Genomic DNA, 13,152 nt, shown 5'->3' with positions numbered 1-13,152 from the left:
ATGAATGGATAATAGATGGACAAATGGACAAATGAATGGATGGACGGATGGACGGATGGATGGATGGATGGATGGATGGGTAGATGAGTGGATAGATGATAAATGGATGGATGGGTGGGTGGATGGGTGGATGAGTCAGTGGATGGGTGGGTAAATTGACAGATGGATGGATGGACAACCTGAGGCAGAATGGTATAATGAAAAAGCCATGGAGTTTAGACCATAGGTTGACCTGGAGCCAAATTCCAGCACTGCCACTTGTCAGTTGTGTAACCTCAAGCAAACGATTCAACTTTTTTTGAGTCTCAGGTAATTTTCTTATAAAATGGTGGTCATAACACCTCAAAAGTGTTTTGAGAGTTAAATTAGATGAGATGATATATAGTGTATTAAAAGATTTTGCTAAATTCCTGCCACCACAATAATTATTAATTACATGTTACCTTCTCTTCTCCTCCCATGAAAGCAAGTCTAAAGCATGGCTATTGTCACCTGAGTCTTGACATGGAGGTACCAGTTTTACACTAGCTTCAGATGTTTCTGTGTGATGAACTCAACTGCATACTCTGGGACAACGTCTTCTCATATTTTGTCCATCAAAATAAGTGTCAGGTCAATTCAACAGCATTTAAGTATCTAGGTTGATGCTAAGACCTAGAAAGGTCACAGAGAAAAACAACGGATGGTCTTTGTCTTCAAGTTTTTGTAGAGAAAGAACTGATATCTATTCAGACAATGAAGAAGTTTATGTATCAATGATTCCTCAGCTCAGGAGAGGGGTAATAATATCCTTAGACCAGGCACAGATGGCTATAAGACAAGGGCTCTAGTTCTGCTCAAAATCTCCCCTTGTACAGGAATCCCTTGGAGATATGCCCCATAAACTCAAACAATTAGATGTCCTGGCTGAGATGTAGCACCTGCCGTTTCCTTCTCACTCGGAGTATTGATCTGTGGATTCACCTTCCTCCAAGTTCAGTGATGATGTCAACACTTAAAAGGCCTCAAAGAAAGGAGAGCTCACTGTGTGGTGAGCAGCTAAGGATATCTCCTGGAAGAGGTGGCCCTGGGCTTAGAACAGGGACATACATACACACCACTTGTGCCTCCACTCACCTACCTCATCTAATCAATTATGGCACACCTTACACTGAACTCAGAACCCTTCTCAAACCCAGGGTTATTCCAATAGAAATTCAAAAAAAAAAATTACTAGAAAAGTCTCTACATTTCATAGTAAAGAAATGTATTTTAAAACAACCCTTTGGTCAAAGAATAAATAACATTTAAAATTAGCCAGGCTTGGTGGCTTATGCCTATAATCCCAGCACTTTGGGAGGCTGAGGCAGGAGGAGTGCTTGGGGCCAGGAGTTCAAGACCAGTCTGGGCAACATAGCTAGACCTCATCTCCACTTTAAAAAAATTAATAATTTTTAAAAATCAGCTGGGTGTGGTGGTGCACACCTGTTATTCCAGCACTTCAGAAAACTGGGATGGAAAGATTGCTTGAGCTCAAGAGTTCAACTGAGGCTGCAATGAGCTATGATTGCACCACTGTACTCCAGCCTGGGCAACAAAGTGAGACCCTGCTTCTAAAAGATAATAATAAAGTTTTAAAAAAAAATGAAAAGTAGAAAATACTTTAACTGAATGATAATGAAAATAGCAAGTATCAAAACTTATAGAATGCAGCTAAAACTGTGCACAGTGGGAAAATTACAGCCTTAATTGCATATATTAGGGGGAAAATACTCTTGCTTTCATCTCTTGGTTCTTGAAAACAAATTTTTTACAAAGAAAGGAAAAAGTCTGAACCTCAATGACCTAAGCTTTCATCTCAAAAACTTTGAAAAAAGACAGTAAAATAAAACCAAAAGAAGTAGGAGACAGGAAATAAAAAACAGAAATCAATGAAAAAGGAAACAAAGAATAATAGAGTTGATAAGCAAAGACAAAAGCTTATTCTCTGAGGACTAATAATATTGATAATCTCTGGCAAAACTCATCAAGGGAAAAACAGAGAAAAAGCATTAATAACCAATATCCAACATCAGTAATGACAAAGGACATTATTGCAGGATCCTATCAAAATTTAAAATATAATAAGAGAATGTTATAGACAACTTTGTGCCAATAGATTTGAAACTATAATTGAAATTAACAAATCCCTAAGAAAACACAGTCTAACAGAATTGACACAAGAGGGCACAAATAATGTATCTGTTACCAAACTTGAACCCATAATGGAAACCTTCCCACAAAGAAAAACCTCAGAGCCGCACAAGTGGCTTCCCTAGTGAATGCTGCCAAATACTTAAGGAAATAATGCCAATCTCACACCAACTCTTCCAGAGAACGTAAACTCTTCCCAACTCATTTTATAAGACCAACATACTCTTGATACCAAAACCTGACAAACAAATTATAAAAGAAAATTACAGACCAATTTCTCTCATGAATCCAGATGCAAAAGTTCTCAACAAAATATTAGCAAACAATGTAAAGAGTTGATCCATTTCTCCAATTCAAGACAGTTTAGTAAGTAAAGATGCTCATGGAATCCTAAATTTAGAATTGGGGTAAAATGAGGTCCTCTTTCTTTTTTTTTTTTTTTTTTTTTCTTTTTTTTGGTGTTTTGGTTTTTTGTTTTGTTTTGAGACAGAGTCTCACTCTATTACCCAGGCTGGAGCACAGGGGCGCAATCTCGGCTCACTGCAACATCCACCTGCTGGGTTCAAGCAATTCTCCTGCCTCAGCCTCCCAAGTAGCTGGGACTACAGGTGCGTGCCACCACACCTAGCTAATTTTTGTATTTTTAGTAGAGACAGGGTTCACCATATTGGCCAGGCTGGTCTCAAACTCCTGACCTCATGATCCACCTGCCTCGGCCTCCCAAAGTACTGGGATTACAGGCATGAGCCACCGCGCCCAGCCAAGCTCCACTTTTTCTACCAGGAAGCTGAGGATCCTAGAGGGTCAAAGATGCCATCACTAATATTTTCAAGTAAATGAAGAAGGAAAGAAGTAGAATGTATGAACAGAGAAATACATTGCTATTTTATGGGGAAAAGAAAACAGAGGGAAGACATTGCAGGCAAAATCTTCTGCAATTGTTCAAATTCCACCTTAGAGCAGAGCCCAGCATGCCTGGGAAAGGCAGAGTGAAGCTTATCGCACAGGTTTTCTGGGAGCCTTAACATCATTGTGTCTTAAAAGGGTGGGGAGCAGGGGAACAGAGAAGGAAAGAGACTTTGGGACTCAGCATTTTCATATCAGATAATGGACTTTAAGAGCATTTGGCTTATGACTGAATCTGATACCCTACACTCCCTCCCACCTCTATTCTTTCCACTGAACAAGTAAAAGTGCCTCTTAGCACAGCAGATTCAAGAGCAGAGATTCACTTGAGATGACTGTACCACAGTGTGCTCATCCCAGATTGGAGTAAAATGGTCTCGTCTCCTTTGAGTTGGGTCAACTGCTGAGATGATCAGGGATCTTCTGGAAAGAAGCAGGGGGACAGAGGCTGATCCACATCCCACACCTCTGCTCTGAGCTCTCAGGGAGACTGACATGAGATCAGTCACCATCACCGTGGGAGTTCACAGAAACAGTCAGCATAATGGAGAGAAAGCCAGTGGAAGGGGAGCTTCAAAGATGGAGACTCCAGCCTTCTCTTTCCCCATGGGAGTGATGGGGGCTCGAGGTTACCAAGCAACAAAAGGCCTTCTCTCCCCCTGCCACTCTCAACCGGGCTCCGTTGGGTGGAATATGGGCAGAGCTCAGTTCATCACTGACTTTATTTATTGAACAGGTTTTCTACCTGAATTCCTCACCTCCTTTCCAATCCTGAAACGAATGAGGTCATATGAAGTCATAAGTGCTCTTCTGAGCCTCCCCTATTCTCCAACTTTCCATTCATTCATTCACTCATTCAACAAGCACTTACCCAGCTGGTTGAAGTGGAAAGGGCACGAGCTTTAGAATTGTGCTATTTATGATTAAGTCATTTAAGTGAGTCACTTCCCTTCCTCTGAGCCTCAGTATTTACACCTGTAAATGGGGCTAACTTGAAAGACTAAGCCTGAAAGGTAGTAAGGATTAACTGTGAACTTACTCATAAAGTTTGTAATGCAGTGACTGGCATTTTATCAGTTTAATGCATGTTCATTTCTTTCCTCCCTATGTGCGGACTCTGGGTCTACAAAGGCGAATCAGATGTTTTTGCCTGACAAGAAGCTCGTAATATAATAAAGAAGACAAGAATATACACGAGAAATTTAAATGCCTGGATGAAAGACAGTGCAGTTTCACACAAATGTACCTGAATACTATGAGGGTGTAGAGAAGAGAAGAACTGAGATGCCCAGAACGAATCCTCAGAGTGCCTGGCATTTGAACTGGTCGTAAGGTTTTTGAGGGGGAGGGAGAACATTAATTTTGCCATTCAGATATAGGATGGGGATAGCACTCAGGCAGACAGTGTGGACAAATCACTGCAGCAAAACTGTGGAAGCAGGAAGGCCCAGGGCATGAACCAGGGTGGAGCAGGTGTGGTCTGTATGGTGGAGGATGTCAATGAAGAAGCGCAGTGGAGATGAAGCTGGAAGTCTGCAACGACTCTGTAGGGGCCTGAATGCCATGTTGGAAGTTTTGGGCACGTCTGGGTAAATGATGACATTAAACATGGACAATGAGGTCACTTAGGCTCTGCTACTAAGGTAATGTTTGAGGCCATGCCTTCCCTTCTCTTTGGATAGACACTGTAAGGACCGAAGTGCCAGGAAGTACTCCATGTGCCCCACTGTCACAGCATATCATTAACCCACCGTCACTCCCAGCCTCCACAGACTACTGACTCCTCTGTTTCCCAAAGGGAAACTCATTCTCAGCCATCTGTCACCCACAAAAGGGGACCAAGTCTGGGAGGTGGTGTGGGCCACGGGCTTGCCCACAACTCAGTGTCAGACTCTCCTGAGGCCCCAGGCACTGATGGTCACACCAGCAACCAGACAAAACAGAAACTGTCCTTCACCTGCTGAGCCTCCCTCTTAAATATCTCTGAAACCCATCAGCTTCTGCATCACTGCCTCCCTGCTGGTTCAGGCCCCCATCTTCCCAGCCAAAGGGTTCTATCCAAAACCTTTGGATTGTGACACACCCTGTGTGAAAGCTTCACTGGCTCCCATTGTCCAAGGACAAACCACAGACTTCTGTGCATGGACTTCAAGATGCTCCCAGATCTGGCACCTGCTAAAGTCACTCCTGCTATTCCCCAGCCCACCCCGATTCCCATCCGGCCAGACTGGACATTCTTGAGTAATCGGAACCCACTATATCCTCTCTCACCTCTAGACTTTCTGTGTCTTTTTCCCCACACCTGGAATTCCTTTCACTCCCTCTTAATTCTCACCCCATAACATTTCTCTTCACCCAGTGTGATAGGTTTGTGTTCCCTCAAAATGCATAAAGTTCTAGCCCCAGTATTTATGAAGATGACATTGTTTGGATATAGAAATTTTAAAAAGATACATTAAAATGGGGTCATTAGTGGGGTCCTTAATCCAACATAACTGGTGTCCTCATGAAAGGGAAAATTTGGAGAAAGGTACACAAACAGGGAGAATGCCATGTGAACCATCAGGGCAGAGACCAGCGTGATGAGTCCACAAGCCAAAGAGTGTCAAAAATTGCAGACAAACCACCAAAAGAGAAAAGATGTTTGGAACAGAGTCTTCCTCACAGTTCTCAGAAGGAACCAGCCCTGCTGACACCTTGATTTTGGACACTAGCCTCCAAAACTATAAGACTATACATCTCTGTAGTTTAAGCCATGCAATTTGTGGTACTTTGTTACAGCAGCCTAATTAGCAAACTAATACATCCCATCTACTCCTGATCACCTATCTGAACTCAGCTTAGAGTCCTTCCTCCAGGAAATTTTCCCTGACTCCCCTCACCCCCAGAGTGTGTTAATGCCTGAGCTCTGCACTCCAAAAGCATCCTGTCCTTCCTGGTGTGGTAGCACCCATCCCACTGCCTGGGCTTTGCTGGTGTGCTTGTTTCTCTCCCCAGTCAGTCCTGAGCACCGTGAAGGCAGGGCTTTATCTGTCTGCCAACCACTGTGTTCCAGAGCCCAGTTTGCTGCCCAGGACTGAAAAAGCCTCAATATGTGACCATTACATGAATGAATTAATGAATGAATGAATGAATGAATGAATGAATGAATGAATGTGTAGAGTCTAATAACAATCAGGGCTAAGATAATGTATTCAAAAAGAAGCAACCAGAAACTCAAATACTCAGTGTCCCCAAAAGTGTGGAGAACTCAGGTTGAACCGGGGGCAGCTCTGAAAGCTCACAGCAGGCTGAGAGGAGCCCTGTTCAGTCAGGCTCACCCCAGCCTGGATCAGGGTATTCTGCGGAGAAGAGTACAAAATGGTTTGGCGTTTTTGTTGTTGTTGTTTGTTGGGGGTGGGCAGGAGCCAATTCATGAAGGGTGGGGACTGCTGAGAGCTGGGTATGACAGCTGGAGCTGGATCCGCCCAAGAAAGAAGGGCTTCTTCTGGGTTCAATTCCAGCTTCAAATCACAAAATTGAGACTGTGGGAAATTTAACAAGACTCAGTCTATGGTTTTATCAACAAAATATTACAATGAAAAAAAAGAAAGGTGGAGAGGGTTCCTTCAGATCAAAGGCCACCTAGAGGCTAGCTGAGGAGGAAATCCTTTCATGCCAAGCACAGAAACCAAATCCAAGCCCTATGGATTGAGCTGAGTAAGTGATGTTTAGGGCAGAGTTGCAGCCTGGTGAGCACCCAGGAAGCAGACACCCTGAAGGGTGAGCTCAAAGCAAAGAACAATCCAGACCCCACCCACCAGAGCATGGATATGACGCCCACAGCCTGGACTGGCTGGGTGGGCAGGGCTGGGCCTCTTGAGGGAGGAAGGAGGAGCTGTGAGGGTAGGGAAGCTTCCTGGACCCTGGTTCCCTCTAGGCCTGCTGATGTTGATGCAATCACGTATGCAAGCAGCTGGGGCCACAGCGGTGGATAAGCACCTCCCAGCCAGGTGGTCACAGTGCTGCCTGCGAGTGCAGGTAGGAACTGCAGCCTGGGTGAGCAGAGTGGGTGCCTGACTTCCTGGGGGGACTCCAAGTGTGCTGGGGGCAGGATATGCTCAGTGTATTCTAAGCACAGAGAGGAAGCCTGTGTGGCCAGAAAAAAAAAAATAATAATAGAAGGAATTTGCAAGATCAGAGAAGTAGCCCGATGCCAGGTGCCAGGTTATAGGGAGCTTTGGCTCTGTGAAGACTTTGGATTTTACAGAGTGAGATGGAGGATTTTGAGCAGATGAATGTTATGATCTGGTTACATTGTAAGAGAATGACTGACTGCTGGGTAGAAAGAGACTGGAAGGGGTCACACTAATGTTCTGAAAAGCATATAAGCTCTGGAAAAACATTTGGGTTCAAATTTCTGCTTCATATCAGCAAAATCCAGACCGTGGGAAATTTGACAGGATGAATTACCTGGATTCATTTACAAAATAAGGCAACGAGAGAAAACAGAGATAGAGAGGGAAATTACGATTGAAATAAAGCTAAGTTATCAATCTATCACAATGTTTGATCCCAACTCAACTATCAAACCAGAAAGAGGTAAGGAAATGTGGACCTTGAGAGGGTGTTTGACATATTAGGGCATTATTGTTAGTTTCATTTAGGTGTGGTAATGCTATTTAAAGTCCTTATCTTTCAGAAATTCCATTTGAAATATTTACAGATGAAATGATATTTATGTTTTTGTTTTGTTTTGTTTTGTTTTTTTTGAGACAGAGTCTCGCTCTGTCGCCCAGGCTGGAGTACAGTGGTGCAACCTTAGCTCACTGCAAGCTCCGCCTCCCGGGTTCACGCCATTCTCCTGCCTCAGCCTCCAGAGTAGCTGGGACTACAGGCCCCCGCCACCACACCCTAATTTTTTGTATTTTTAGTAAAGGCGGGATTTCACTGTGTTAGCCAGGATGGTCTCGATCTCCTGACCTTGTGATCCACCCACCTCAGCCTCCCAAAGTGCTGGGATTACAGGCGTAAGCCACTGAGCCAGGTCAATTTTTTTAAATATACAGCTTTATTATTTGCATGCTGCGTGACCTTGAGTCTCAGTTTCCTCATCTATAAAATGGGCATGACAACACTCCATGGTAAAGTGCCTGGCATAGGGTAGGTACTCAGTAAATGGCAAGGGCTATGAGACCAGTCCTTGTCTGGACGGAGTCCCTCCTGGAACCCACATCTTCTCATTGACCCGGCAGCCCCAGGGATGGCCTCTCTGGGGGAGTCTCAAAGAAGAATCTGAATTCCAAGGGAGACCCACTGAGAACTCAGACTCAAAGTCTCTCCAGACCAGGGTTCCGGCCCCAGGATGACCCTCAGGCCAAGGCCAAGTCTGCCCCTAGAAGCCTCTCCCGAGCTCAGCCTCCCTATCAGAAAGTCAAGGCAGGAGGGTGGCTGCCTATCCTCCTCATACGAAATCCCCTAGATGGCAGCTCCTCCCCACTCCCTAGGACCCCATGCCAACCCACAAAGTCCCCCGGCCACATGGTGCAGCCATCCATGGGCAGCAGCCAGCCTGCTGGTGTGATTATAATTAAGTCGGTTTCCTGCATCCTCTGGGGGCTGCTCTGCCCTTTTCTCCCTTTGGTCATTTTACCTGTCATATGGTCCCCAGGGTCACAAACAATTCTCAGCATGGCTTTTGATTAAAATCCAGTGAAGCCGAAAACCAAGCCAGATTCACAGGATAAAAAAATGTTAGCCACTACCTCAGGGAAGTCAGCTTAATTCAGTGTTTGCGCCAGGAAAAGGATGGCATCAGAAGTGGGCCTTAAAGTCTGAGGTCTGACATCTTTGAGCACCTACCATACTCCAGGCCTGTGAATTACATTCTTTCACTTGATTTACCAGGAGTGAGTGGTCTTCATGTGTGCTTTTCTCCTGGGAGCCCCTAAAGTCAGAATAGAAACTCCAGACTTCTGAGCCCTCTGCTCCCTCTAACTGGGATGTCATTCCACTGTATCTCTGCCCTGAACATCACCTTTCCATGACAACTAAATGTGACAAACCCCAAGTCCAGCAAAAATCACCCCCTTTTCTCATCTCTCACCACCCACATCCTTTACAGTACTTACCACACAGCACGATAAGCCATACACATGCTCACCTCCCCCTCAATCCCCCGACCACAGATTCCTTGAAGGTAGCAGAGAAATAGGCATTTTTTAAACTGGAGAATGTCCAAAGGAGGGCGGGAATAGTGGCAGCCCATAAAGAGCAGTAGGAGGAACTGGGGTGGAGACAAAGAATAATAAGAAAAATAATAACTAACATTGTTAAATAATTCCGACATCCTAGGCACTGAGCCAAGTGCTTCGCCTTTGGCAGTACTTTCTAAAGCCACCCTTTTGCTACAGATGGAAACACTGAGGCTCTGTATTGAAGACGTTTCTTCTCTTGCACAAATGCTCCCAACAGAGATGAAATTGAGAGCCCAAGTTTAGCTAAGGGACACAATTGATCCCCTGCCCCACTTTGCTGATTATATCCCCAGGACAAACTAGCCAAGTTAGAAGGACATCTATTGTCAGGAGCAGGGAGGGGTTGCTGAAATAGTTTCACCTGCTCTTTTGCTTAAGTCAGTGGCCGCCATTTATTTTGGTAGTTAACACATTAATTTTGATAGGACACACTATGTTGTTCGGATTTCGTTGTATCAGTTTTAATCAACCAAATTATTATTTTGAAGTGCAATGACAAAATAATCTCTGGTGCTAATGTTTAAAACTCCCTCCTGATTTAAACTACAGCTTGTGAGTTTAAAAGAAGGCTTTACCCTTCTCTTTACCCCTTTTTACCCTTTTTCCCTCATTTTAGAAATGTTTCTGAAAGACAATTATTGAGAATGTGAGTTTCTTAGGAATGAAGTTGTCATGTGATAGCTGATGGGGCTGTAGCCTCCCCATTTTACAGATGAAGAAAACATCTAATAGGGCCAAGTGGCAAGACCATAGTCACCACCAAATTAGGGGCAGATTTGGGGTGTGAGCAAGCTGGGTATGGCACCAAAGCAAGTCATTTTTTCATTAGCAGTAAGAGCCATGTTCCCAGTGCCTAGCACTCTGCCTAGCACTCCCCATCCCCTGTCCCAGTGCTCAATCGATTATTAGAAGAATTAAGACATTAAATTATGAAATGACTGTTAGAATAATATAGAAATTTGGACTCCCAGGGAAGCACTCTTTTCTTCCTCAGAAACACCCAAAATGCCTCCAACACCCTTCTCCAGATCAGTTCGCATGTCAACTCTTTCCATCATTGTGTTAAGAAGGATTCTAAGATCTGGCCACCCAAGATTCCCAGCACCTGGTTCTTCAGTCAAACACTAATCCAGATACCTCTGTGAAGGGTTTTTGCAGACGTACTTGAGGTTGCTAATCAGTTGATCTTAAAGTAGAGATTATCTAGATGGGTCTAACAAAACCATACGAGCTACTTAAAAGTAAAGAGTTTTCTTTGGCTGGTAGCAGAAGGGCAAGTCAGAGACCCAAAGCATGCAGGGGATTGTATGCATGCTATTGGCTTGCAGATAGAGGGGACCATGTGCAGGAGCTGAGAGCGACCCCCAGCTGACAGCAGCAAGAAAACAGGGACTTTGATCCTAGAACCACAGGAATTAAATCTTGCCAACAACCTGGATAAGCTGAGAAGTGGGTTCTTCCCCAGAGCCTCCAGATAAGAGCCCATCCTTCAGACATCTTGATTTCAGTCCTGGAAGACCCTAAGCAAAGAACCCAGTCAAGCCTAACCAGATTTTTGACTTGTAGAGCTGTGAGGTAATAAATGGATGTTATCTTAAGCTACTAAGTTTGTAGTAATTTGTTACACAGCAAGAAAAAACTAATACAATCATGTTAAACTCTCAGCCCATTTGCTTTGTGTATGGCCTCACCTGGTTTGATCAGAAAACCAATTTATTCATAATAATTATTTACAGAGCAGGTGGTACAGGAAAGAATTTTTCCTGTTTTCCCAGAATTGGCAATAAGCATCACAGCTTAGAAAAAATGGTTGCTACAGACAACCTTAGTTCAGAGACCAGCCACTGTGAGCTAGTGGTGCTGGGGCTGTTTCCCCATCCTATGGACAGACGACTGGTGGGTACATGTTAGAAGTTTATGGGAACCCACAAAATTATGGCAATACAGTAAGTAACTTCCAAATCAGCAGAGACAAATAAGGGCATAAGAAAAACCTTATCATTCAGTTGGAAAATAATAAGGAGAGAGAACAAGATAAGCAAAGAAAAATACTGGTAAATAGAAAACATGGGTAAGAGTAAGTTTAAATATTAGTAACCGCATAATAGAAATAGACTATGCTCCACTGTTTAAAAAAAAAAAAAAACAGATATTCTCAAATTAGATTTATTTTAGCTTACTTAGACACACTTTACCAGCCTACCTAAAATATGAAAATACAAAATGATGGAAAGTAAAGAGGTCAGAAAAGACATATCAGGAAGCACCAGTAAAACAAAACTTCTATAGCAATTTTAGTTTCTGGCAAAACAGGAATTAAAGTATTAATTAAGAAAAAACAACAATTAACCTTGAAGATTCAGCAATCCTGAACATGTATGTACATAACAAATAGCCTCAATCTATGATGCATACATTTACAGAATTACAAGAAGAAATTAATAAATCATCAGTCTTGGTCACAAATGTTAATACACTTTTCTCAGAAACTGATCATTCAACTAGACAAAAAGCTAGAAAGTATTAAGATTTAAACAAATTAGGAATAGAAAGGGAGGAGAACTACATAGACTAGAAATTTAATAAAAACTTTAGATAATATTGGACATTTTATACTAATAAATGTGAAAACAAACGATAGTGTTCTGGAAAAAAATGAACATACTACAAAAATTCACTCCACAAAAGTGGAAAACATGACCACATCAGAAAAGAAAACTTAAGCCAGTATCATTTACATAAATGCTAAAAACTTAGATAACTAAATAACTTAAAAGTTTCCTAGGTTAACTAAAAAGATAAATAACTAAAAGTTCTTTTAAAAATTAAACAACTACCATCTTTAAAAACTAGAAGCTTTATTAACTAAAGCTAGCAATTTTTTTCTAATATGATTTAGTCAGGTAGTATTTATTCCCCTTATTTAAGGACGGTTTAACCTTTAAAATTCTACAAAGGTAATCCATCTCATCAGTAGGTTGAAGTATAGCTATATGATAACTCCATAAATGCAGAGAAAAGTATTTAATAAGATTGATGTACATCAAGATGAAGAAAATTCAGCAGGCAAGAAATAAAAGAAAACTTCAGTAATCGGCTTAAGTGTGTGTCTCTGAAAAACCAACAGCAAGTATCTCACATAATAAATATTAGGAGCAGCCTCTTTAAAGTTGGGACAAAACAAGGACATCCACTATCACTCCTTCCATTTAACATTGTACTGGAATTCCTAGCCAATGCAATAAGGCAAGAAAAATGTGTTATATAGTAAAATGCATAAAGATTGAAAAAGAAACAACATTGTCATTATTCACAATTGATACGTTTGCCTACACAGAAAATTCAAAATCTACAAATATGAAATTAATAAGAAAGTTAAATAAGGACACTAAACACAAGATCAATATATAAATGTCAACAACTTCATATACACTAGCAACAACAAATTAGAAGTGTAATTTTTTAAAATTCCCACTCATAATAGTGATAGAAACTATAAGGTTCCTAGAGTTTTAAGAAAAAATGATAAAACACTATTGATGACAAAAAATACATAAATTAATGAAGAAATGCAGCATTCTCTACAAGTGGAGACTCGACACCAGGAATGACCCCAAATAAATCTACAAATTCAAGGAAATTCCAGTGAAAATGAGCATTGAAATTTTTCACAGAACTTCACAGTCTCATTTTTTAGAACTTGACAATCTGACTATAATATTCACATGAATCAATAAAGAGCCAAGAATGGTGTTGAAATTTTGAAAGAGAATGATGAGAAAGACTTGGCTCAGATATCAACATTTCCAATAAAGCTAAAGTATTTTAAACAGCATAC

Source organism: Macaca thibetana, chromosome 15, assembly GCF_024542745.1.
Source record: "Macaca thibetana thibetana isolate TM-01 chromosome 15, ASM2454274v1, whole genome shotgun sequence".
Taxonomy (NCBI): domain Eukaryota; kingdom Metazoa; phylum Chordata; class Mammalia; order Primates; family Cercopithecidae; genus Macaca; species Macaca thibetana.
This window is presented reverse-complemented; position numbering follows the sequence as displayed.